We start from the raw sequence: 26,247 nt of genomic DNA, 5'->3' as shown, positions 1-26,247 counted from the left end.
TGTATTCTATGTCTATGAGTCTGTTTCTGTTTTGTATTTATGCTTTGTTTGTTTTTGATTTTGTTTTTTCAGATTCCACATATGAGCGATCTCATATGGTATTTTTCTTTCTCTTTCTGGCTTACTTCACTTAGAATGATGTTCTCCAGGAGCATCCATGCTGCTGCAAATGGCATTATGTTGTCAGTTTCTATGGCTGAGTAGTATTCCATTGTATAAATATACCACATCTTCTTTATCCAGTCATCTGTTGATGGACATTTAGGCTGTCTCCGTGTCTTGGCTATTGTAAATAGTGCTGCTATGAACATTGGGGTGCAGGTGTCATCCTGAAGTAGGGTTCTTCTGGATGTATGCCCAGGAGTTGGATTGTTGGATTATATGGTAAGTCTATTTTTAGTCTTTTGAGGAATCTCCATACTGTTTTCCACAGTGGTTGCAACAAACTGCATTCCCACCCGCAGTGTAGGAGGGTTCCCCTTTCTCCACAGCCTCTCCAGCATTTGTCATTTGTGGATTTTTGAATGATGGCCATTCTGACTGGTGTGAGGTGATACCTCATTGTAGTTTTGATTTGCATTTCTCTGATAGTTAGTGATATTGAGCATTTTTTCATGTGCCTGTTGATCATTTGTATGTCTTCCTTGGAGAATTGCTTGTTTAGGTCTTTTGCCCATTTTGGGATTGGGTTGTTTGGTTGTTTCTTATTAAGTTGTATGAGCTGCTTATATATTCTGGAGATCAAACCTTTGTCGGTTTCATTTCTAAAAATTTTCTCCCATTCCATAGGTTGTCTTTTTGTTTTACTTTTGGTTTCCTTTGCTGTGTAGAAGCTTGTAAGTTTAATTAGGTCCCATTTGTTTATTCTTGCTTTTATTTCTATTGCTTGAGTAGACTGTTCTAGGAGAACATTTTTGAGATGTATGTCAGATGGGCTCCTTATTTTTGAAGTGTCATGACAAAGCCTCTCTCTCCCATGGAACAGAAACAAATACGTCACACCGTCCGCACAAGCCAAGTCCTCTGGTCCACTCAGCTCTGCAATTGGAACACAAGCTCAGCCTGTGAGAATGAGACATGACAGGGCACCGAGAAGCCCACGAGAAGAGAGACCCTGTGCAACTTAACAGTGGGAAACTGCAGGAAACCTACACAAAAATGTAACTGCGGCTTACGAGAAAGTTCTCTGGAGTCTACACACCTGGAGCATACGTCCCAGGTCTCCTGCTGTGCCCAGCACAGTGGGTCCTCTCTTTTCTCACCTTCCTGCCAGGACAGGAGCCAGGTCTGAGGGAGCTTTGAGCTGATGGGAACAGAGATGGGGGTTCTGAGGCAGAAAGTGAATGTGTTTTTTCAACCTTCATTAAAATTGACACACACACACACACATACATATGACAGGAAATAAAGAGGCTACTGACAATGTTTTTCATACTTTTAATTATTATAAGAAATGACTATCTTAACAATTTCTATGTATCTTCCCCCCATTTGTTATGTTTTATTTACTAAAAATTGTCAGTTTTTTCCATTCCTTTAGTTTCAACCTGTTTATATTTTGCTTTTGTCTTGTTCTAGATAATTACATGCTAACTTCTCCCTCCCACTCTTTCCTTCCTTCCTTTCTCTTTCTTTCCTTCTTCCTTCTTGTTCCTTTTTGTTTCTTCCTTCCTTCCTTTCTCTTTCTTTCTTCCTTTCTTTTTCTCTTTTGTTCTTCTGACAAGAGAGTTTGCTCCCTCCTGCCCGAAGCAAGGGGGCATCTCAGAGTGGACCCTGCTGGGCTCAGTTTCCTACTTCAGTCCCTAAACTGCACAAGAGAAACCCTCTCCCTACTTCTGCCGTCCCTTTCACCTCTGTCCCATCCTCGGCCCCAACCCTACACTTGTAATGTTCCCCAATAGGAGTGTGCTGTAATTAGTGGATACTAAAAAAAAATCTGAAAAGAACAATAGATACAAATGTATCTATACTACAGTACCAAATATGGGGACTGATTTCTGTCCACCTGCGTCTCTTGAGCTTAAGTAGCATGTGACTTCAAAGCGTCTGCGTCCACCAGAGACTCCTTCTGTGAGGAGAATGAAGGGGATTCCTAGACCAAAGGCAGAGGGGCAAGAGTGTGCAGACGGAGGGGGCAGGAGCAAAGGGGGCCTCAGTACAGCCAGAGAAATTGTACCCCTCTGGGTGGGAGGGGCGAGGCAGCAGGAGCCAGCCCTTCCCTGCCGACGACCGGGGCTACCACCAGGCGGCTTCCAGCAAGCACAGCTGTAAAGGCTCCTTCATTGCTGACGAATCACAGTGAGGCTTTGCACTTCCCAGCCCAGGGTCCGGTCTTGGTCCTTCCCCCAGCCTTGGTCACAGATTCCTTCTGTGGACGCAGGAAGACATTCTAGGCTGTGCTCTCCTTGGGGATCACTTCATTGCCCAGTCTTTGGCCTCATGTTTCAGAACATCCACTGAAGTCACAGAGGAGTGTACCAGAAATGCATCCTCTGCCGGGCCCTGTCACTTACATGGAAGCAGCTCTCAGAACTCCCCCAATCTCGGAAGGCAGTGATTTCTCAGTTCCCACTGCCCAGCTGGACCTAAACGGAGCCTCCCCTGCCCCCAGGGGCACAGTTTTGCTCTCCAGGGTGCACACAGTCGGGAAGCTGAGCCAGCCCAGGCCATCAGGTCCAGGAGTCCAGGGAACAACTCAGACTCAGCAGCACTTCCCCGGCCCCGAGAACTGTGTGTTTGGGGAGAATCAGTAAAGGTCACCGGCACAGCAGTTGAGCAGATCTCCAGTTTCCAGAAAGGGGGAAGGTCCCAGAGGTCCTGAGACCTGCACCCAAGAGCGGCTCTGGCTTAGAGATCAAAGGTCCTCCCTCCGAGTGGTCCCAATGGGAAGTGCTTGGAGTTCTGCAAAATTCCCCTGCTTCCACAAAGGGGAGACAGGCTGAGTCACAGGGAAAGGGGCAGCGTGGGGGTGGGGTGAGTATCCACTACAGATCATCTGTTAGCACAAGGAGGAGGGCAGACTTCATCCGTGGAGAGTGGGCTCAGCCCTGGCCCTGCCTCACCTAAGCCCTGCTACCCGGGTGAGTTCCTGAAACTTCTGGAGCTCTGGCTTCTCATTTGAAAGATGAGATAGTAATGTCTCCCTTTATTCAGTTACCATGAAGATTAAATAAGATTATGCATTTGGAGCAGTCAGTATACTGGCCATGGTAAGTGGCTCAGTAAATAACAGTTGTTGGTAGAAGTAACAGCACAGAAAACCCCTAAGACCTGGATGAGTCTCAGAAGTGGGGAATCTTAGATGAGAATAAACCCCAGGGGTCACTAGTCCATCCTCCTCCAAAGTCCACAGTGCTCTGAGAGGGAGGCGGGACTGCTGCCTTCTCTGTCCTGCCCCAGCCTCTGTTTTCCAAGCAGCCAGCTCTCTGGGAATAAAACCACAGGCTTGGGTGATCTTGCTCAAGCTTAGAATGTAGCCCTTCTGCTGATAGGCTGAGTCAATGTGACAGTCTTCACCATTTAAATTTCATCTTTTATTTTTCATTTACTGCACATGTCTCTTGTGTCTCCAGCTGTAGTTGAGAACTAGGCTTGTACCACATCCAGGCCTCCTCACCTCTGATCCTGTGCTGGTTTGTCTTTTTTGAGACTCGCCATTGGCTTGAAACACTATTTTGCATTTCACTGGAGCTTAACCAATCATCCATTTTCTTGGTCCAAAAGATAATCTACTTCCTGTTCTGAGAAACTTCTTCCTGTCGAGATAAAGGGGAAAGGTTCGAGACAGTCTCCTGATTATTTGGCAACCCTAGTTTTTGAAGTGGTTGGGCCAATTCTAGAATTACTATCAAGGAGGGTTTTAGGGGCACCAGTTGGATTGGGAAAGGACATTAAGGAATTTATCTCCAAGCTGGGATTGCATAGCAAGTCCATTGCTTTTTTAAACTTCTTTTTCACGTTTATTTGGCAGACATTGGAAGTTATGGGGGAGAGAAGTCTAAAGATCTCCATGAGCAAGACATCAGATAATGCCAGTATCGCTAGAAGTAAATATTTTAATTCTTAAAGTTTTGTCTAATCCCTTCCCCATTGTATTAGTTACCTATTGCTATGTGACAGATTTCCCCCAATACGTAGTCCTTAAATAACATGCGTTTATCAGCTCACAGTATCTTTGGGCCAGGAATTGGGAAATGGCTTAGCTCACAGTCTCTCTTCAGGCTGCAGTAAAGATGCTGGTGAAGCCTTCAGTCATGTGACATTCAGACTGGGGTCCATTTCCAAGCTGGCTCCCCTACACGGATGTTGGCAGGAGGCCTCAGTTGCTCAGCAGGGGAGCTCGCTGAGATGCTTGGCTGTCTTCATTATAAGCCAATGGCTTTCTCCAGAGCAAATGAACTGTAATAGAAAAGAACAAATCAGACTCCCTATTAGATCTGTTCCTTTGGCTTTAACCTGTGCTCTGTTTCTTGGGCTTTGCCTTCTTGGTTCTACACCTTTTGTGAAAGAATGTTACCTATAGCCTGAAATATACAGCATAGTCTATTCTTAAGGCTCTAACCTTTAAGGATATTAACACTTTTCCATTCATATAAAGATAACATGTTGTAGAATAAAAAAATGTTTGTTTTGTCAGAGGTTTTACAGGGACAGCATTACCTGACCCACGTAGACAGTTGCAAGAACAAAGGATTCCAAGAACATAGAATTCCTACACCAAGAAGTTTGCAACAACCAACCACGCCCCCACCCCCTTAGTATAAAAGGAGCTTGAGGGGGTAGAGGGTATAGCTCAGTGGTAGAGTGCATGCGTAGCATGCACAAGGTCCTGGGTTCAATCCCCAGTACTTTCATTAAATAAACAGATGTGTAAACTTATTACCTTTGCCCCCTCAACTGAAAAATTAAATAAATAAAAAAATTTAAAAAAAAAAAAAGGAGCTTGAATTCTGACTTGAGCAAGGTGGTTCTCCAGGGCATTAGTTTGCCATCTTCTCAGTTTGCTGGCTTTCTGAATACAGCTATCATTCCTTGCGCCAACACCTCATCTCCTGATTTATTGGCCTGTTGTGCAGTGAGCAGAACCAGTTTGGACTTGGTAACAGAACCAGAGAGAGGACAAGGAGGAAGCCCAAAGCCTTTTATCACATAGTCTCGGTGGTCTTACCCTGGCATTAGCCTTGTTCTAATTTGTTAGAAGCAAGTCACTAAGTGTCCGGCACACACTCTGGGGAGGAAAATTGTGCTCTCTTTTTGAAAGGATGTGTGTAAAAGAATCTGGGGACATATTTTTAAACCACCAACCCACAATTAGCAAAATCAGCAAGGACTGGGGAGGGTCCCATGCATCTGACTTACCCAGAGCCGGTATTTCAGAAGTTGGATCATTCAGGATGGGCTCCTGGAACAAACCACCCTCAAATCTGAGTGGCTTAACCCTGGGAAGTTTGATCTCACTCTTGCTCTAACATGAGCTAGGAGTGGCTTTGTTCATTGCCACAACTCAGGAAACAAAGATGACACAAGCCCCACCTTAACACGTGCTTCCGCAGTTGCCAGGGCAGGAGGAGGATATGGCAAACCTTGGCTTTCATAAGTTTCAATCTGGAAGCAATGCACATCATACAAATGTGGGCCAGATCAAGTCACATGGTCTAACTTCAGAAGGGAGGGGAGTCTGGGGGACAGGGAGCCAGAACACTTGCTAACATACAGCATTGACCATTATCACTATCTGACTCTACTTGGTACTATTACAATTAAAAGTATCAAAATGCAAGAGCGAGGGTAACTAAGCAGGACCCTCCAGGGTCAGACCCTTCCCCATGTCCTCTGGGCAGCCTCTTGCTTAAGCACCCAGATAATAGTATCTCTTGTATATTTCCTGAGGTTTTCAGATGCTAAAAAACACCACCAAAGGGAAGAAATTAACTACTTGATGATCAAGGGCGTGTGGCCCCCAGGCCTTCTGGCTCCTAGGGGGTGATAGTGTTGACGCCCTGTTCCCTCCACATCAACCAATCAGGACTGTGCACGAGCTGATCAAGCACCCTGCGATGGCACTCCCCTCCCCCTTCACCTGGCCTTTAAATAAGCTTTGCTGAAAGCATTCGGGGTGTTCCATGTTTTCTTGGGCCTGAGCCACTCCGTCCTCCTTGCTCGGCCCTGCAATCAACTTTCTCTGCTCTTCTCTGCTCCAAACTCTGATGTTTCAGTTTGTTAGGTCTCATGGTGTGGCAGGCACATGAACTTGCCTTCAGCAACACAGGTCAAATATTTTCTATGAGCTATCACTGGGTTTCCTGAAGGAATGATTGTTCTTACAAATGCCTGAAATCTCATTTATGTTGAGACTGGCCTGTATGCAGGCACTAGAGCAGACAATACAAGAGGTTTTCTTCCAGATCACAGCTAGGTTGCCCCTACCTCTGCCCTCAAGTTCCCTCTCATACCACAGGCATGAGCCTTAGACAAGCAACTGGCAACCAGGAATTCCAGGCACCTTTCATTTCTATGTGTCATATTCATCATGATCATGGTGGTTTTGAAGGTGTTCACTCCAAGTATGTGGGCTTTGCTATTTGTTTGGCCTGGAGTCCCTCAGAATCTCAGCAATAATTAAGGACCACACATTAACATGGTAAGTCCCCCTTGCCATAATCCAGCATTAGAAATGATGGCCTGTCCTGGGGGAGGTGGTGGCAGGGTCCCCACTGGGGGCAATCGCTGGGCTCCGCAAAGTGACAGGCTGCAAGTGCTCTGCCTCCCCAGGGTCCTGGGGTCTTTCTCAAAGAGCACAGAATCAAACTTTGGGAACTGCGGCTGGGAAATCAGAGAGGTTCTGTTTCCCTTCATCTTGACCTGAACTGCAGAAAGGCACAGGGGATTTAGGGCAGAGCCTGAAGTCATCAAATGATGGATTGTCACCATATTCCAAAACAGGAATTTCTAAAGTGGAACAAAAGGGACTTCTCTGAAAACCAAGCTCCTGCTCTGGGGTCCCCGTAAAAGCAGCTGTGCCCATGTCCTTGGGAACAGCACCACTGACACGGTGAATTTCCCTTCTTGGACAAGTGCCAATGAGCCCAGGCCTCTGAAGCAATTAACAAAAGCAAGCACTTTTGAAGAAAATCATCCAGACTGCTCTGACCCTGCTTCCCAAACCCTGTCTGTGAGCTGAACACCATCAGCCACTGACCTGAGCACTTCCCTGGGGGTTCTGTCCCAACTGTCCGGCTGGGGATGTCACGGGACCTCACTAATTACAACCCTCCCATCCCTGCCAGGCACACAAAGCCACCAGGTACCTTCCCTGCCCTTACAGCACCTATTTTCCTAGCCCAACTGATGGTGTTCAGCACAGTGTTTTTTCTTCCCTGAGTTTATTACGCCACGACCGCCTTGATGGGACAGTCCTTAGCGTTCACCTTGGCTCTTCCATTCCATCCTTTGGGTCTCTGGACCTCGTTTCAGCATCTCACCAGCGCCTCCGGGTAGGAGGAGGGATGGAAGGCGTCCTCAGCCAGATCCACAGACCAGCCGGCCACACCACACCACACCATCCACAGACACAGAGCTCTAGTACTCCAACCAGAAATAACACGCCCTTCAATAAAGGACAACTGACCGCGTGAGGCCTGGAGCCTGTCTGCCCTGGGCTGGCCTTCTGGCTCAGCCACTGGCAGCAAATGCCTTCATATCACCAGGCCTCGGCTTCCTCTTCTTGGAGAATGAGGTAGTGAGAGTTCTGATTGCACGAGGGTTACGGGAGAAGCCTATGAAGCGATGCTCAGGAAACACTTAGCACCGGGCAGAAGGTGCTCAGTAAGTAATACCCAAGGATTTGAAGCCATTAATTCTAATTAGGCTTCCCCGTGTTAGTTGGAATTCTCTGCACAATTTCCATGTCCTTGTCCTTACTGGTAGGTAAGGGATCGGTGTCCACCAAACACATGCGAGCATCGCCCAGACTCATGCGAGCCTCGCCCAGACAGGTGTGAACGCTACCCAAACTAGTCAGGGAGGAAGTTCACTGTCACCTTTATCCTAAAACAGTCTAACAACCAGACAAATGGAGTTGAAAACAAATGGCATTGGTCCATCTGGAGGCCAGTCCCTCCTCCAAAAAGGTTCCTTTCTTGACTCCTAGCATGTTGCATTTAGTCCAACACGGGCTCTGTGCACTGATTTTTGAGTAGCAATTGACCGAGTCACTGACTCACTGGAAGCTTCTCTTCCAACACAGGCCACTGAGCCCTGCGATGTCCTGCCCGTGAAGTCACTCATTGCGTTAACCTGCAGCCAGCACCACCTTCAGGGCAGCAGGGAGATGAGAACACTTGCTAAGGGCCGGTCTCCATCACTCACCTTTGCCCTGAATGGGGCTTTGACCTCAGTCTTTGGCATTTGACTACAAACCATGCTGAATGAGGCCAGGCTGCGGGCAGCAGTTCTCTGCCAAGGCCAAGATGGGGCCCCTGGGGCGGGTGTGCCCTGTTGGAGCCCTCATTGCTCCTGAGAACACCCGCTGCAGGGAGGCTCCCTTCAGAGGAAAGGGAGTCACAAATGTCCACCCCTCAGGGGGAAGGATGAGGAGGTAGAAGGAGGGCTTTGGGGTTGGACAGATCTGGGTTCTGGTCCTGGATCTCCATCCTTAGGTGCTCAGACATTTCTCTAGTGCTGTTTCTTCCTCTGTATAGTGGTAATAATAATGCCTGCTTCCAGGTCGTTGTGAGGATCAAATGGGAACAAGTAAACTCAGTGCAGAGGAAGAGCCTGGGACAGAGGAGGTGTGGGGTGAGCAGGCAGCATCGCACTCCCCAAACAGCTTCACATACAGGCCAGCATGCTGGGCCAATGGCGGCTCTTCCAGGACAGCACACCTAGCAAGTGGTGCAGCTGACAGCAAACCCTACGCCATCAGGCATCCGTGGCCTTCCAGCCAAACAGCGTGTTCCTGAGCCCCTCTCCCTTCCCCCAAGGCTCCATGTGCGGCCCTGAAGGCACCAACAGGCATGCAGACCTGAAGCTTTCGCGGCCTCTGCCTGCCCCCTGCCTCTCTGCACCACACTGATGATCTTCACAAAAGCCAAGTGCGGCACCAGCTGGAGCAAGTTGCTGCCGCTCCTCCCCCAAGGGCGCAAAAGGTTCCAAACATTCTGGCAGGAAAAGGTCTGATTGCCATCCCCGAGCAGAGTATGTTTCTATAACAAAAAACAAAAGGAGCTGCTTGCTAGTGGGCGAGGTGTCAGAGACGAGCTCTGAGTGCAGGACTAAGTGGTTTGAAGAAAGAGAGGAAGAGTGTGGCCATAAAGCTTCAGTGGGGCCAGGCCGGCAGGGCCAAGGGCTGGAGCTGGAGGCCGTGTCTCCGGTGGCGAACTGCCTCGGAGGGCGTTCAGGTTGGCAGACCTGGGAAAGGGGACAGGAGGCAGCTCTGGGAGCTGTCATTCTCTCAGTCCCTGCACTCAGTCCCTGACTGAGTGCCTGATGCCGTCCTCGGGGCTAGGAATAACCTCACGGGGAATGAGATCCCACGAGGCGTACATTCTGGCTCAGGGTGGGCAGCATGCATCCAACGAGCACATTAATAAACAAGAAGGTGTTGCGCTGTGGAAAACACTCTGCACAGGCTGTGCTGGGGATGGGGGCCGCTTAGGCTGGGCCAGAGGATTCCCTGGAGGAATCTGCTAAGGCTAAGCTGATCTATGAGAAAGCCGAAAGAAAATGAAGTGCAGTATACAGCAGGTACAAAAATTGTACTCACGTAAACCCAGAATTCAATGTTCTAAGAGCTTTATGGCTCTGGAAGATAACATAGTAATATATAATTTGTCATTAATTTTTTAAAGTTAATTAGTTTTAAGCAGCTCTTTCATAACTTCCGGGTGAGAGATGAGAGCACAGATAAGCATAGAAGGAAGACTATGTGAAGACACGCCCGCAAGCCAAGGAGACAGACCCTCGGAGGGAACTGACGCTGCTGATGACACCTCGACCTCGGACTTCCAGCCTCCAGAACCGTGAGACCACGGCCTGTTTAAGCCCCAGTCTGCGGTACTGAGCTACGGCAGCCCCAGCAAGCTAACACGATCCCCTTCAGTCAAACTCGGAAATCTGTCATGTCTGTAAAGAATGGTTAAAATGTTTTAAAAGAAAGAAATTTTATATCCATATCCATTTTCTTTTGGATCGTTATGACAATGCTGTGAGATATTAGCCCCGGTCTTCAGGTGGAGGGACTGAGGTTCAGAAGAGTGATGGTGTTGACCTCCTGTCCATCAGTTCCCTTTTATGAAGTAACCTCCACTGGTGTAAACATTCTGGGTGTCTGTTCTCTGCACTTTGTCACCATGTGAGCGCAGGACATTAATGGAGCTGTCCCACAAGGGTCCGATTCCTGCTGCCTCTTGTCCTCCACACTTTTGCCTGAACCCATACTTCTCACTGCTCATAAACCTGCATGTCAGCTGAAAATCTTTGCAATGATGGAACTAGAACACACATCCATAAGAGAGAGCTGAAGACTCTAGGCCGGCTCGCTCAGTGCGTGGGCAGGGAGTCGGAGCCGCGTCGCTCACGGAAATCCAAGTGTGAGATGTCAGATAGGAGCACTCAGGGATACTGGGGAGCGTGCTGTGGGCACCACAGTGATTGATTTATACATGTATATTCCTTTTTATATTCTTTTTCATTATAGGTCATTACACGGTATTATAGTTCCCTGTGCTACATATAGCAGTTAATATCTACAAGTCCCAAACCCAATTTATCCCTCCCCACCCTCTTTCCCCCCTGTTAACCATAAGTTGGTTTTCTATGTCTGTGAGTCTGTTACTGTTGTGTAAATAAGTCCATTTGTGTCATTTTTTTTTAGGTTCCACATATAAGTGAATCATACGGTATTTTTCTCTCTGACTTACTTCACTCAGCATGATGATCTCCAGGTCCATCCATGTTGCTGCCAATGGCGTTATTTTATTCTTTTTTTATGGCTGAGTAGTATTTCATTATACACACACACACACACATACACACACATCACATTTTCTTTATCCAGTCATCTGTTGATGGACATTTAGGTTGCTTCCATGTCTTGGCTATTGTAAATAGTGCTGCTATGAACTAAAGGTAAATGCTGCTATGAACACTGGGATGCATGTATCTTTTCAAATTAGAGTTCCCTCCAGATACATGCCCAGGAGTGGGTTTGCTGTATCCTAGGGTAAGTCTATTTTCAGGTTTTTAAGGGATCTCCCTACTGCTTTTCATAATGGCTGCACCAGACTGCATTCTGGTATGGTTCCTTTTTGAAATGTTAGCTACTCTCATTGGTGTTCAGCAATCTCTCATTGTGACTTTGATTTGCATTTCCCGAATGAGAATGACGCTGAGCGTCTTTTCATGTGCTATTTTGGCGTCTGCGTACCTTCTTTGGTAAACCTTTTGCCCACTTAAAAGAAAAAATTGGATCATTTGTCTTCTGTAATTGACCTTTGAGTTCTTGATACATTCCCAGACCCAAGTCCTTGGTTCGATGTGTGTTTTGCATTTAATTTAGTATAATATATAAACAAGGGAGGCTTATTGGGAATAGCTGAATCACACTCTGAAATATGCCTCGTTTATTCAACTGTTACCTTATGCATAAATTATGCATGCAAAAGCTGCAAATGGCACACAGAGATGTAGTACTTTTAATCCCCCCCGTAATGGCGTCGGTGGGACTCTTAGCCAGATGGGCTGTAGGAAACCTCCCTGCCCTGCCCCGTCTTCATTTCTTGCCTCTTGTCCTCGGGGCCTTTTCGGTTTCTGCCTTTCCCCTCTGACCTGTTCCAGCACATTGGGCGGGTCACGTGCAGGATCAGACAAACACGATAGTCACCACCGTCTTTGTCCAGGAGTCTTCCTCAGCCCCCTGCTGCCCCTGCTCTTCCTTTCAGCTCCCGTCAAGAAGGAGACACCTGGGGACCTTCTCCTCACTTCTAGAGGGTGAGGAGCTTTCTAGATTCACCGAATTTAAGCAGGAAAAAGATCAGTGTCATGGTCGTGTGTTGCCTTAGAGAATTTTCCCCCTGATTAGAAAACAATCCTCCCCTTGCTTCCAAAAGCCCCTTCCTGGAGGCCCCAGCAGGGAGGCACTGCCAAGGTTTGGGGTGGGGGGCGGGGGAGGGCGGGGTCGGCCCTCCCCTGGGAGCTGATGCGATATACGCTCATCATACTCACTGTCTCTCTGCAGGAGACATAAACCCCATGAGAGCAGGCACTTTGCCTGTTTTGTTTGTAGTTCTGAGCTCAGCCCTTAGCCCAGGACCCAGCCCATAGCAGGAGCTCATGCCGGAAGGGTTGAATGAATGAATGAGTCTAGCGCAGTGACCAGGCTGAACCGGCAGGTGCAGGGCTGAAAACCAGAAGAATTCTCACTAAGACCACCCCGCTAGTAAGTAGAGAAATTGGGTGCAGACCTGGGTGTGTCTGGGACAAGCAGACCTTGCAATAGCGTGAGGTGGGCACTTCTCTGGAGGTGCTTCTGCTGAGCTCTGGCACCGAGGATGGGCCATCCACTTGCCCAAAATGTCAGAGAGGCTTCTCAGAGAGGGGATGCCTAGGGAAGGAGGGATTCAGGGACACAAAGCCAGGGAGAAGCGAACATTGCCCCGGAGCCAGAAGAGCGAGCGCTGCAGGGCCCGGGGCTGCCCCGACCTTGGCGAGCTGCCGTCTGCACCTGTCAAGCCATCGCGGTTCCTTCTCTTGCCCACGTATCTTCACTGGTGTCACCACCATTTCATGAGTTACAAAGTGAAAGTTGCTTTAAAACCCAAAGTAATGGAAAAATTGCAAATGATATTGAGAATGTTTCTAAACTCATGAAAAAATTTAAGCTTAGTGTGACGTTTAAAAATCCTTTAAATCTTACGTGTCCATTTTTTGCACACCTAACTTCCCGTGTCTCTCGTGTCTGGGACATTTTTCCTTGAATCTCACTGTCATCTTTGCTCAATGCATATGAGACACGCCCCTTTCTGGGCACATCCCCCCTCCACCCTTGCCCACTTGCCCAAACCACAGCAGGTTCCTGATTGGCCTAAGTATCTCCATCATGTCCACCCAGCTCCCCTAAACAGCCTGTTCATGGTGCCCTCTGCCATGCCATCTCCCTCCCCACTGACTGTTCACTGGCCCCGTCAATCATCTCACAGACACACTGCTCTTTGGAAACTGTCCTTCCATTGTGAAATGGTAACTAGCCCTGAGCTCTGGGACTGGCCTTGCTCACAGGACAGGGTGGCTGGGCCCCAGGGAACAAATCACCACCCAGTGAAGACAGACATGCAGATTGTGATGTTGCCCTCAGCGGAGCTAATAACAGAGGCAGTGAAAGATCGGGACAGGAGAACCAGGAGAACCAGGTTTGACTGGGTGGTGGGATCAGGGAAGACTTTTTTAAAGAAGTGACATTTGGGCTGACACTTGGACGACTAGTAGGAGCTGGCCTGGAAGAACTAGAGAAGAGACGTGCAGAGCCACCAGCTGGGGAGAGTTGGGCATCTACAGCAGACGACAGAATTGTGGGGGTTGGCATGTCATCAATTAAGGGACAAGGACAGACTGTGATGGGGTTATGGATCATACTCACTGCTGGAGGATGACCTGAAGCCAGGAGACCTTAGGAAGCTGTTGCAGTAAGTGTCCAAGAGCAGAGGTCCAAGACCCAGTGAAAAGTGGGAGGCGGCTGGACAAAATGTCTTCGAGGTGCATTTAGGATGTGGTGTGGACTGAATGTGGGGGGAAGAAAATGACATCAGGAGGGACCCCAGATTTCCGACTGGTGAAAGGAGGCATCACTTTCCAGGATCTGGAAGGGAAGGGGGGAGCACGTTTGTGGGGGGAGATCCCTGCTCAGTTTCAGGCAGGTAAACCTGCAGGCACATTTCCAATCCTCCTGTGATTTATTACAATCACATTTACAGCTTCCACCACCCATATGGCAGTGAAACCACCTTCCAGAGTTTGTATGTTTTCAGCCAAACGAGGTAAGGAGCACAAAGGGGCAGGGAATGTATCAGACAGTCCTGGTGCGGCTCCCGCTGTCGGGCATCGCTGTGCAGAGCACGTGTGCTGGGCTGGGAAGCCCTCGCCACCCCGGCACCTGGGGAGAAATGAGTGGAAAACACTGAGATGCAGTTTTTAGCCTTCAAATCATTGTGAATTGGCAGGTAATTATGATTATTATTTTTCAGAGAAGGGAAATGCAGCTTCTGACCTCACTGTTTAATTCACCCTGATGAAATTCCCTGAGCTTCGGCAGTATTTACACTAAGCAGCTGCTCGATGTAAAGACCCTTGTGTTAATTAACTACCGCCCTAGGATATTACAAAGAAAAAGTCATGGGCGACTTCCTCCCTAACCTGATCCTCACTCAAAATTCCCAAGCTATGTCTTTTGCAAATTGTTTGAATCTGCCATTAAGCTAAGCAAATTTTATTCAGGTAAAACAAACCGCAGGAGTAATCAGGCCACAAGTGAAGTGATGGGACAGTGGTGGCCCAAGCTAATCACAAGCTCACGGACTGTAGCTCCTCACTACCCAGAAGCTGGTCCGTGGTAGCAGGCGCACACCTGGTCTTAGCCAGACCCCCATGCAAGGTGCAGTGGGAAGGTCTACAGAACGTGGCATCTGCCCGTGTCCCATGGCTGACGGACTTCCAGGGGGAGCGTGTCCTCTAGCAGCTTCATTAGTCTCCCTCATGCTTCTGACACAGGAGGTTAGGGAGTCGGGGATGGTGGTGGTGGGGAAGAAAGCCCCCAAACCACCATCGCTGTCAAAGAAAGGGAAGGCAGATTGACATTTACTAATTTCCTGCCACGATTTGTTCTCCTTCACACGTCAGCCCCTGGGTGCCCGTTTCCTCCTCTGTAAATCTGGATCATAACAGTATTCCTGTAATGGGTTTGTTGTGCGAGGAGCAAATAGCTACAAGATACAAAGCACATCAGAATTGGGGATCGCCCCTGGCACATCGGAAGTGCTCGCCATGTGGACGCTTTTATTATGAGGACCCTCATCACCATCCCCGTGATCATCACCACATTTCTCACCATGGATTCTATTATGTTCATTTTGCAGATGAAGAGGTTGAGGTTCATAGCACACCCATCAGTGCTGGTTTTGTTATGATGCAGTAACAACTGCCAAGTCCAGGTGGCTGACTGGCACAGAAGGTTCTCACCCGTGTTACACACTGGCTGCAGCTGGGTTCTCCAGGCTGAAGGAGCAGCCCTCGTCTGAGACGCCACCCTTCCCACGGCAGGGGGTAAAGAGGCATGGACGGACCACACTTCTGCTCAGAGGAGGCTCATGTCACTTCCACTTACGTCTCACTGGCCAAACTCAGTCACCCTGACAAGTCTAATGGCAACGGGAAGAGCAGCAGAATCTTCCCCCAGGGACAGCTCCGCAGGAAGGGCAGAAAGTATTTCAGCAGTCGCACGATCTACCACAAGGAGTTCTGACACTCACCCAGAGTCACACAGATTTTTAAAAAGCTAGGATTTGTAACCGAGCAGGACCCTGTGGGGCCTTCCTGGGGGAGACCCCTCCTCTATGTCCTCTGCTGCAGCCCCTCTCTGAAGCACCCAGATAATAGTATCTCATGTATGTTTCTTGAGTTTTTCAGACGCTAAAACCCACCACCAAAGAGTAGAAATTAACCCCTTGATGATCAAGAGCACGTGGTCCCCAGACCTTCTGGCTCCCACGGGGTGATGCTGTGGACACCCTGTTCCCTCCACATCAACCAGAGGACTGTGCAGAGCTGATCACCTACGCTGCCTTTAAATATTCTTTGCTGAAACCCTTGGAGGAATTTGGGGTTTTCCTGGGCATGAGCCACCCCGTCCTCCTTGCTCGGCCCTGCAGTAAACCTTTCTCTGTTCCAAACTCTGATGTTTTAGTTTGCTTGGCCTCAGGTTGCATCAGGCACACGAACTTCCATTCGGCAACAGACGCAAGCCTGTGTCTGATCAACACAGCCTTCCTGTGCCCGGCTATACCCGCCTCCCTCTTTCCTGCTCCACCGTTACTCGGAGCTACGTCCGTACGCCGCCTCTTTCCCCTTATTAAGGAAGGAGTTCTTCTGGCTTAAAATCTTGTATGCTTGTAATATTTAATACATAGCAACAGTGGCAATGAGAGCAGCAATAAGCAGCAATAGTAGCACTTTGAGCTTGTAAACCAATCCTCCCGCAGAGCAGCCCAGTCTTCTCCCAAGGTCACGCGAAGGACGGCAGGCACGGAGCTGCGTGGTTTGCTGGGGTCATGAACCAGGACAGCCAGGCCCAGGATCCCACCGTTCTACTCAAGCTGCAGATGCCTTGTTTCAGTTTCCTGACCTGTAGGACAGGATGAGTCAATGCATTTCAACTCATCATTTACTGAGCATTTACTCTATGGAAAGCCTTATAATTCTGATTTTCTTGATGTACATCCCATGACTGCATCAAGGAATAAAATCACAGGCTCCGACTATAACCATCCCATTAGCACACAGACTTATAATTATTTCAGCCCATCCTCAGAACTCACTGTGTACTCACAAAAAAGGCTCGTTTTCTAAAATAGGGAAATGCATTTTTAAGTTCCCTTTCAGTATTGGATTCATGAAGTAGACTCTATTTTCACCAATCAATGATTTTCACCTCTGAGTTTTCATTGATAAAGCACAACCCACCAGTCTAAGGGGTCAGTGTGGGGGCCACTTCCCGCCCAGACATCTCTAGGACCAGGGAACTCACGCTGACCAAGAAGGGTGATTTCAGCCTCTCCTCTTAGCCAAGGGCATCTGCAAGGCTGCCTTCCTTGGCCATGGTCTTCAACCCTGAACAAACAAAGGGCAAGTGCCTCTTACCCTCCTCAGCCCTCCAGTGTTTGAAATGTGGTCACATTGTGCCTCCAAGAGAAACTCTCCTGACCATTCATTCCACTTAAGGCCTGGTCCCAGGACCAAGGCTGCCCTGACCACACCCTGGGCCTGTCTTTTTGCCTGCACACAGTCTAGTCCCACTGTGCATGGATGCCCCAAAGTGGCAGCTCAGCCATCCCCAGGCCCCAGGCGTTGAGCAGGTGTGGCATGCAGCAGGAGCTCAGAAATGCTTGCTATCAATTTTGTTTGGAGCCAACTGGTGGTGGGGCTGCTGTTAGGACTGTCTCTGCCACTAAGCTGAAGGCGATGGCTTTTCCAATCTGGTTTTCCGGAGTTCAACAGTATCCTCATCAAAAGGCAAAAGAGAAATCTGATGAAGATGGAGGGGGTACATGAGGAGGATGGGCAGGAGGAGGGGAAATGCCATAGACACAGGGCAATGATGGGAGAGAGGGCACAGCACAGACACGTCTCATCTGCCCCTGGGCTGCCCCTTGCTGAAAAACCCCTTCACTCTCGCTGAAGATGAGAGTTGAGAAGTGTCCATCTCACTAGCCACCCAGTGGGCACCTGATGAAGTGTCAACCTGCCAGGGCCAAACAATCCCATGGCATCAGAAGCCCCCCATCCCCCCCCTTAACCAGGTGCTGTCCTTAAGGGTCCTTGAGTGGCACGTCCTTGAAGGGCAGGTCAGGTGGCATGTGTCCCATCACTGGCCTCACAGGAATGTGACCGGCTCCTCCAGTCTAAAGGCTTCCCCAGCATCCTTGGTGTCTTTTATTTCTCAGCTCATAAGTCACATGCTCCAGCTAACCTTGCCTCCATCTGTTGGAGACGTGTGTGTAACCCACCTGCAGGAGACTGGTTCTCATGTGAAGAAAGGATTTCAAGATGGTCAGGAGAAAATAAGGAATCAAAGAGATTTATTTTTTTTAATAGTAGAGATTTTTAATGCAATCACTTCCTTGATTCTGTCTTTCTCGACCTGTTGGAAGAGCAGCCGTCTGAGTGTTAACCAGGTTCCCAGAAGAGCGGCTTTCTGGAGGGGATCACAGCACACGTCATCTGTCTGCCCCATCCTGTTCCAACCACCCTGAAACTAGGCAGACTAGTCAGGTGGCTCCCAGGGGACAAAGTGACCCTGATGAATGCCATTTCCTTCAGAGCAGGGGGGTGGGAGGAGGAGGACAGATTTTCCCTTAGTTTTTTATCTGGTTTTCTCAGCGGGTATGGAAAATCTGCTTGTTACCATTTTCAAATAATTGATGGGACAGGACATGGCTGAAGAGACGGGGTGAGGGGTGGGTGCGGGGGGCAAGGAAGGCCAGCCTCACATTGGGGGAGCACTACATCTCCATCCTGGTGCCCACTCACCATGTCAGCAGTGCTGGGAAAGAGCATGTCCAAATGTAGGTTTCATTCTTACTCAGGTACTGTGAGGCCAACAGATCAGGAGGTGACTGCCATTGAAAAAAGAGCTTGTTACCCACAGGTCCCAGGAGGAGGGGGCACCATGCCATTGGGGGAGGACCACGTGGGGAAGCTCCAGGGCCAGTGATGGGGGGAGGAGAGGCAGAAGGGCAAGAGCCTTTACTGGGGTTTCTGGGGGAAGGAACAGGTGAGGCAGAGTCATCAGGCTCAGGATTGGCTAATTTTAATCATTTCGGGGCTCTGGGGTGGAGGGCTGTCCCTAGTGGTCTGAAACCTGGGCCTGGTGACTAGGGCAGGGGGACAGTGAGAGTCCCATGGAGGAGGTGGGGGAAGGGGGGCTCTGGATTGGCTGATTTGCCTGTGAAAGCGGCGCTCTCAGGTGAGAGGTTCATGGTCTCTAGAAACTGGCCAACCTGCAGAGGGACAGTCTCTTCCCAGATCAAAAAGCCCCCAAGAAGTCAAAGCACCAGAATAAAAAAAAGAGGAGACATGTGTCATACGGAAAGGCAGGCTTTTTGATGGCATCTCTGAGACAAAATACAAACCTACCAAAACGTTCCTGAAAATCCCAAGTCAGCCTGCTTTTCCATCTGAAAAACTTCATTCACCTTATTTCCTCCTTCCCTTTCATCACTTTTGACTATGCAGAAATCCTGCAGTGGGGAAGTCCAGGACAACCAGGAAGAAGCCCTTTGTTGGCTGTTTTTTTGCCACCATGAAAGAGAAATGAGCTCCATGTGGGTGTGTGTGCATCACCATGCTGAAATCCGTCTCAGCTCTGACGGGCACTTGGGAGACATCCAGCCACAGTGCATCTCCACTCTGTGTGTGTGAGTGGCGCCCTGGCCACACTTCTGCTAAGTTTCTCTGAGATTCTGGAGGGAATCTCAGGGCAGGGTTGCAGCCTTCCTTGGCCATGCCACTTCACATCTTTCTGAAAGATTGAGCCCAGGCGAGTCAGCAGGGTCCACCAGGCATTGAGCTGAAGCGTCACTGGTGACGACTGCAGTACAGCTCGATGTGACATCCCCACCTATGCATGACATTCAAGGATGGCTGCCCTAGCAATTCATTTTCCTCCAGGACAGAGGAGCTCAGCTAAGTCCATGACTCTGTAGCCTGGTTTTTTTGCTGTGTAAATGCTAGAATCAAGCAGCAGAGTTGATCTTTGGTTGGTTTCACTTTGCAGGTGGAGGTAAACACCAAAATTCAAAGCCACAGCCAGAACCATACACAGCAGCTGCACTGCATCATCTGACCCTCTAGGGGAAGACTGTACGGAGAAACGCTTGCCCACAGAAAAGGCTGACTGAAGGGCCTGGGGATGGTCACTGAAAGCATTCCTGTCCCCACCACATCGCTGGAAACATGGCTTCTAAAGGCCCTTGTCTGCTCCAGAGAAACCAAGCCTTCATTTCCTTGCCCCCTGTTCTCCCCAGCCTCTCCCAGTTGGGTGCCGCAACGCTCCCCTGCCGTGAACAAACCTCAACCCATTCTATGCTCTGGTTAATCCATGTTTCAATAAGTGTAATGATTAAACTGCCTCCTGTAACAAACAAGGTCATGGGCATGTAAGCATTGGAGTGAATACATTGGAAAAATCTGTAGATAGACACAGATACATGAAGTACATCCCTAAGAAGAGCACAGAGGTGGTAAAGATGTAGAGAAAAGATAACCAAGAGGCCCCAGCAGAGATGCTCCCCGCTGGGAGCTGGACCATCCCTGGTAAGCACACCTGTGTCTTCAGCGTGGCCAGCTGGGGCTCACCTGGGAGGGCTGGGGCCCTGTTCACTGCCCAGCCTTGCCTACACCTGTGGTCATGCCAAGCTGCCATCCGTGTTCTAGACCCCAGAGCCCAAGGTCAGAACCCAGGCCCTTGTCTCTGTGGCCCTGGCAGTGCCTGGTCCAGGACAGCCCTGGCTGTCTACCACCTCCCACATCCCATATCCCTGCCCCAAATTCTGTCATCAGACTTTTTTTAACTGGTCCCCTCCTTCCTTGTACACTACGCATCTCCCTCACTGCCCCTGCACCATAAGGTTCTTTCCATTACTGCTTTGCAAATTTTCAGTGTCTTCCCAAATACCCACCTTCTTTCTTAGTTTAAATTCTCACTTGTCCGGTCCTTCTACTTTGAAAGCTGACACATCTCAGTCCAGTTTTGATGGCTCGTCTCAGCGCAGAGCTGCTCTCCACCATCAGGTTTTTCTTGCCATGGCAGCTTGATTGCAAGTCATTCTTTGTCATCTTTGAGGCCAAGGGTGGCTGGGGGCACAGTGCAGTTAGAGAGGATGACCCACAGCCCCTCCTCTTTCCTCTCGGCTGTGTCACTGTTTAAGTGACAATCACCATCATGTGTGTGCAGTGTACTGGGGGCCTGGGTGAAACGGATGTTCCTTCAGGCTTCCAAACTTTTGCATACAGCGTGTTCTCTGCCCAAAATGCCCTTTTTAACCTCTTAACTAGCCCAGCCCCTCTTGATTGTTCAAGTTCTGTTTCATTTTAATACGCAGCTGACATTGAACTTCCTGTGTGAAGACCGCTTCCCTGCCTCCTCCCAGGCAGCCACCGCCTCCTGTGTGGCCCCCTGAGGCCCTGTCCATGCTTTTAGGCCTTCTTGGTCTATCTTGACTGTCATTGTGCACGTGCCCCCCTCGCCCCAGCTGGGCTCAGTCGCTCTGCACCCCTAGAGCTTTTCTTCTTTAGTGTGCTGAACACCTTAGTCCTTGATCCCTGATTACTGGGCCCGTGGACAGAAACAGAAAGCAATGACTATCAGTGGTGTGTCTGTGTGCTTGGGAGGGTGTGGGGCAGTAAAGACAGTCTGACTTCACCCTCTGGGCCTCAGTTTCCTCATCTGTAAAATAGGAGTGATGATGGCAAGGCTTTCATCCATGCCATGGGGGGGGGGGGTGAGAACTAAGTGAGTTATACGCTAAGCCACTGCAATCAGGGCCTGGAGCTGGCACTTAATAAATGTTCAGTAAAAACGCTTAACTGTCATTATCCTAGAGAGACAGGTGAGACTCCAGTGATCGACCTGGATTACTTAATGTACATAGGAGGAGTACAAGTGGCATCTTAAAAATCTAAGGCTCACTTACTGATCATTTCAATGTTTCTTTTTTCAAACTGTCATGTAGTGCCCCTACCTCCCTCCTGCCGCTTCTCCAGTGCTGAAATGATCATAAGGGGGTTAAGGTGGCCTCAGGTGGGGGTCAAAGTAAATCCAGATTCAGAATAATGGACAAGCTGTTTGGTCAGCCCCTGAGTTAACGAACACTGTAAGGAACAGGGCACAGAATGGGGTGAACAAGGCTCAGGTCAGAAGCCCCCTTTCAATCCCTGCTCCACAACCAAATGTGCATTGTGACGTAGGCAACCTTCTCCATTCCTTCCAGTCTCAGGGTTCTCATCTCTGAAATGGGGATGAGGAAACTAGAGAGATTTCTTCAGTCTCTTTAACTCTAAAAGAGATCTGGGGGGGAGGGTAGAGCTCAGTGGTAGAGCACATGCTTAGCATGTGCATGGGTTCCTGGGTTCAATCTTCAGTCCTTCCATCAAATAAATAAATAAATAAACCTAATTACTCCCCCTGAAAAAAAAAGTTTAAAAAACTATGCTTATAAAAAATAAAAATAAATAAAAGAGATCCAGGGAGTGGCTATAGCTCAGTGGTAGAGTGCATGCTTAACATGCATGAGGCCCTGGGTTAATGCATGCGGTCCTGGGTTCAATCCCCAGTACCTCCATTAAAAAAAAAAAAAAAAAAGTAAATTAAATAAAAAAGAAAATGCAATTGATTCAAAAAATAAAAGGAATCTTATGATTCTAATTCTAAATGTAATTCCCTGCATGGAATCATTCTATGCTGGAAAACTAACAAAGGTTTTATTTCTTTTACCAGCAGCCATAGAGGTGAGTGAACTAGTAGAAGAAACAGAAAAAATTCTGAAGAAGGAAAAGACCACCAGAAACAAACCAGAAACCAACCTTGACCTGGACGAGGCAGTATTTTTACATTATTTACAAAGCTATTCTTATTTTTGTAATAAAAATGTGTATTAGATATCATATTTTATGCATGTAAACATATATGAAGTTATATGTGTCATAAGTATGTATACATGATGGTTCTCAGGAATACATCTTTCTATACCAATACCATGCTGTTTTGATTACCGTAGCTCTGTAGTATTGTCTGAAGCCTGGAAGGCTTATTCCTCCAGCTTCATTCTTTTTTTCCAGTATTGCTTTGGCAATTTGGAGTCTTTTGTGATTCCATATAAATTTTAGGATTATTTGTTCTAGTTCTGTGAAAAATACCCTGTGCAATTTGATAGGGATTGACTTAAATCTGTAGACTGCTTTGGGTAGTATGGCCATTTTAACAATATGACTTCTTCCAATCTAAGAACATGGGATAGCTTTCCATTTCTTTAAGTCATCTTTAGTTTCTTTAGTCAGTGTTTTGTAGTTCTCTGTATATAGGTCTTTCACTTCCTTGGTCAGATTTATTCCTAAGTATTTTTTGGATGTAATTATAAAATCAACTGCTTCTTTACTTGCCTTTTCTGATATTTCATTGTTAGTGTAAAGAAATGCAACTTATTTCTGTATGTCAACCTTGTATCCTTCAACATTGTCTAATTCTTTTATCAGCTGTAATAGCTTTTGTGTGGAGCCTTTAGGGTTTTCTAGATCTAGTACATCAGATCAAATAAAAATCATAGCCTTGAGCATTATAAACACCCTGCACCCACTTCCCAGGAAGTAATGCATTAGACAAGTTGATGGTCTAAGAGCAGCTCCCCTGAGGTGAGGCCGTGTCACCCTGGGAGAACTGCAGACACTTCCTTCACGACTCAGGTTTTGAATTCTTGGTTTTTGGGGTCGCAGCTGCCCAGTCTCTCCATGGGTCTTTCGTACAGGCCAGATTTGAAGGGGAAGGGGCGGCCGCTACAGCGCCAGGTTGGTGGGGGCTGCAAAATGACTCGTATCTTACCATGCTTCCTGCCAACCACCTTTTTGGGTTCCCCACCCCATTTTTCATTAAGCTGCTCCAAATCCCCCTGAGGTCGCTGGGGGAGCAAGGTGCGATTTAGCCCTGAGCAGGAGTTACAGTTGGGGTCGGGGACAAAGAAGCGGCCATCGTGCCGCTACCACTGGCACCAAAGAATGGACTGGCCTGCAGGCCTTTGACATCTCGCAGTGCACAGCTGCGTCCCAGGAGCCACCAAGCCACCCCTGCCCGTGAGGATGACTCATGCAGAAATGGAGCTCCCTGCTCAGGGTCCTGCATGTGCCTTGGAAACCAACTCAGATTCTGGGGTCACATGACTTTTTAATCATTGGAAAGAAAAAGTCTTGATTTTTTTCAATTTAAACAAGGTTAACCACATTTTGATGTCCCGAAACCAGATAGAAGTGCATGTCTGAAATTTTCCATGTTTGAGGATGTTTGATTTGGAAAAGTTCCAAGCCTACAAGAAATTGTTTTTGGAAAATGTCTCCCAGCTAAGAGGCAGTAGGAATTGTAGCTGCAAATCTCCCTTGCCATTTTTAAAATTGTGGTTATATGTATATATATAACATAAAATGTACCATTTTAATCACTTTTAACTATACAGTTCAGTGGCATTCACTGCTGTGCAACCATCACCACATCTATCTCCAGAACTCTTTTTATCTTGCAAAACTGAAACTCTCTCCCTTAAACAGTAACTCCCACTCCCTCACCCCCAACCCCTGGCAACCACCATTCTACTGTCTGTCTCTATAAACTGGACTGTTCTAGTTGCCTCATATGACTGGAATCACTCAGTATTTGTGTCTTTGTGACCAGCTTATTTTATCGAGTATGGTGTCTTCCAGGTTTACCCACGATGTAGCGAGCATCAGAATTTCCTCCCTTTTAAGGCTAAATAATATTCCAATAGATATACCCGAGTTTGTCTATCTATTCATCCATCAGTGGACATTTGGGTCACTTCTCTTGCAATTTTAAATCAGATATTTCCCATTCACCTTATTTCCTTTCAAATGGAAATTTCAGAGAGCTTTGTTGCAATAGCACTTAAGGTATCAGTCAGCTGGTTATGGTTCTTAGTCTCTGTCCTGTTCTATACATTACCACTTTTATCTTACACATCACTTTCTATCTTCAAATGCATCCTAGATTACCCACTTATTTTATATACAATTACTTGTAGTGTTTTTTTTTAATTGAAGTAGTCAGTTACAATGTGTCAATATCTGGTGTGCAACACAATGTCCCAGTCATGCATATATACACATATATTCGTTTTCATGTTCTTTTTCATTAAAGGTTCTTATAAGATATTGAACATAGTTCCCTGTGCTACACAGCAGAAACTTTTAAAATCTGTTTTTATATATAGTGACTAACATTTGTAAATCTCAAAGTTCCAAATTTATTTAAAAGTGTTTCTTTTATAAAGAAAGTGTTCTGTGAATGGAGGCATTACTACAAAACTAATGAAGTAAAATCTGGGTCCCTCACGCACGTGAACCCTTTTCAAGGTCCAGGGAGGGGCCCTGGTAGTTTTGCAACTGTAATTTTGTATTATTTTTCTTAATGAGGGCCCCTCAAGTTTTACAACTTCAAACCCTTCAAAATCTGGCTTTGCTGTGTCTGTGAGTCAGAACAGAGTGGAAAGCGGGGAGCCGGAGTCGCTCTCCTCAGGGATTTCTAAAGGTTTCCTCCTCTGACAAATGGGAGAACACTAGCCGTCAAGTCACTGGTTCCCCCTCCTACCACCCGATCTGCTACCCGCCCATTTCCCTCTCCAAATCCTTCCCACTGCTAAGGACATTTCTGAAAACAGATTTGCTCAGCAAAAGGGAAACAACAAAACTGGGATGGTCACCTCAGTTGAGATGCGAATCTGTTGCTGGGTTTTAAAACCTTGCTTCATTTTTCCTAAAGTCACCCCCACTCTAGGTGTCCTCCCTACCATGTCCCGGGGATCTCGCCCCACCCCTCTTGTCTGTGCCCATTGTGCATGTGCACACATCACCCCGATAGGTCCACACGTGTGCTGCTCTCAGCCCTTAGAGGCCCAAAGAGAAATCAGATTGCTTGTGCAGAGAGAAACTGGGTCCTGAGCAACAAACCAAAGGGTAATCTATGTGCATTTTTAATGTCCTTCCCTCCCTTTTAGCATCACCCTCCCACCCAGACCCACTCCTAGAACAGTGGGAAACACAAGCCCCTGCCCCTTGGCCCTGTTAGTTTCCTCCAGACAGTTGGGCTCTTAAGGAGGAAGGGAGAGCAGCTGGCAGGGGATCAAGTGCTGGGGGGATGGGGGAGGGAGAGAAAGCCCCCTAAGAGATAGAGGCTGGATTTTGGTGACAGATCCTCATAACCACTGCCTTCGGAGAGAAGGAAGGGCAGATGATAAAAATCCATATTTTTACTGAATAAAACACGACCAGATTCACTTGAGGAGGGTGGAGCAGCGAGTGAGTCCTTGGTGGGTCTGTACACTGAGGCACGTCTCACATAGATCTCTGGAGTTGCTCCGAGTTGCCCCAGAGTTATCATGCCCTGGTGCTGATTTTCAGAGTTGGGCGCTGTTACCCCAGCATTAACTCCCAGAGAGAACCCAAAAGCCATATTGAGAAGGGCTTCTCTAGATCCAAAAGCTGAACAGAAATGGTCTTTCTTAGGAAAAGAAAATGACATTCAACTCTGCTTTATTACCTTGAAAAATTTTAAATACAACAAACATCAAGAAATCATATCATAAATATACAGTTTGATTGATATTCACAAGGCCAATTTAGCAGGGAAACCAGAACAAGATACAGAAATGTAACCAAGAAAGAGAACCCAGAGCCCTCCCCGGCCCTCTCCACTCACTTCCTCCT

The 26,247-nt window shown here is 47.8% G+C and overlaps 1 long non-coding RNA gene across 1 annotated transcript in view; it reads right to left on the bottom strand.

The window, feature by feature from the left end:
* Nucleotides 1-630: 630 nt before the first annotated feature.
* LOC105091678 (uncharacterized) overlaps nt 631-26,247 on the bottom strand; it is an 86,706-nt gene continuing 61,089 nt past the window's right edge. The window contains exons 8-9 of the long non-coding RNA XR_010377958.1: nt 4,103-5,604; nt 631-3,755 (exon numbers count right to left, since the gene is read on the bottom strand). This is a non-coding gene — a long non-coding RNA (uncharacterized LOC105091678). The remainder of the gene's footprint in view (nt 3,756-4,102; nt 5,605-26,247) is intronic.

Source organism: Camelus dromedarius, chromosome 26 (genome assembly GCF_036321535.1).
Source record: "Camelus dromedarius isolate mCamDro1 chromosome 26, mCamDro1.pat, whole genome shotgun sequence".
NCBI classification, from domain to species: Eukaryota; Metazoa; Chordata; class Mammalia; order Artiodactyla; family Camelidae; genus Camelus; species Camelus dromedarius.
The sequence above is the reverse complement of the archived record's forward strand: the minus strand, read 5'-3'. Positions and strand labels throughout refer to the sequence as shown.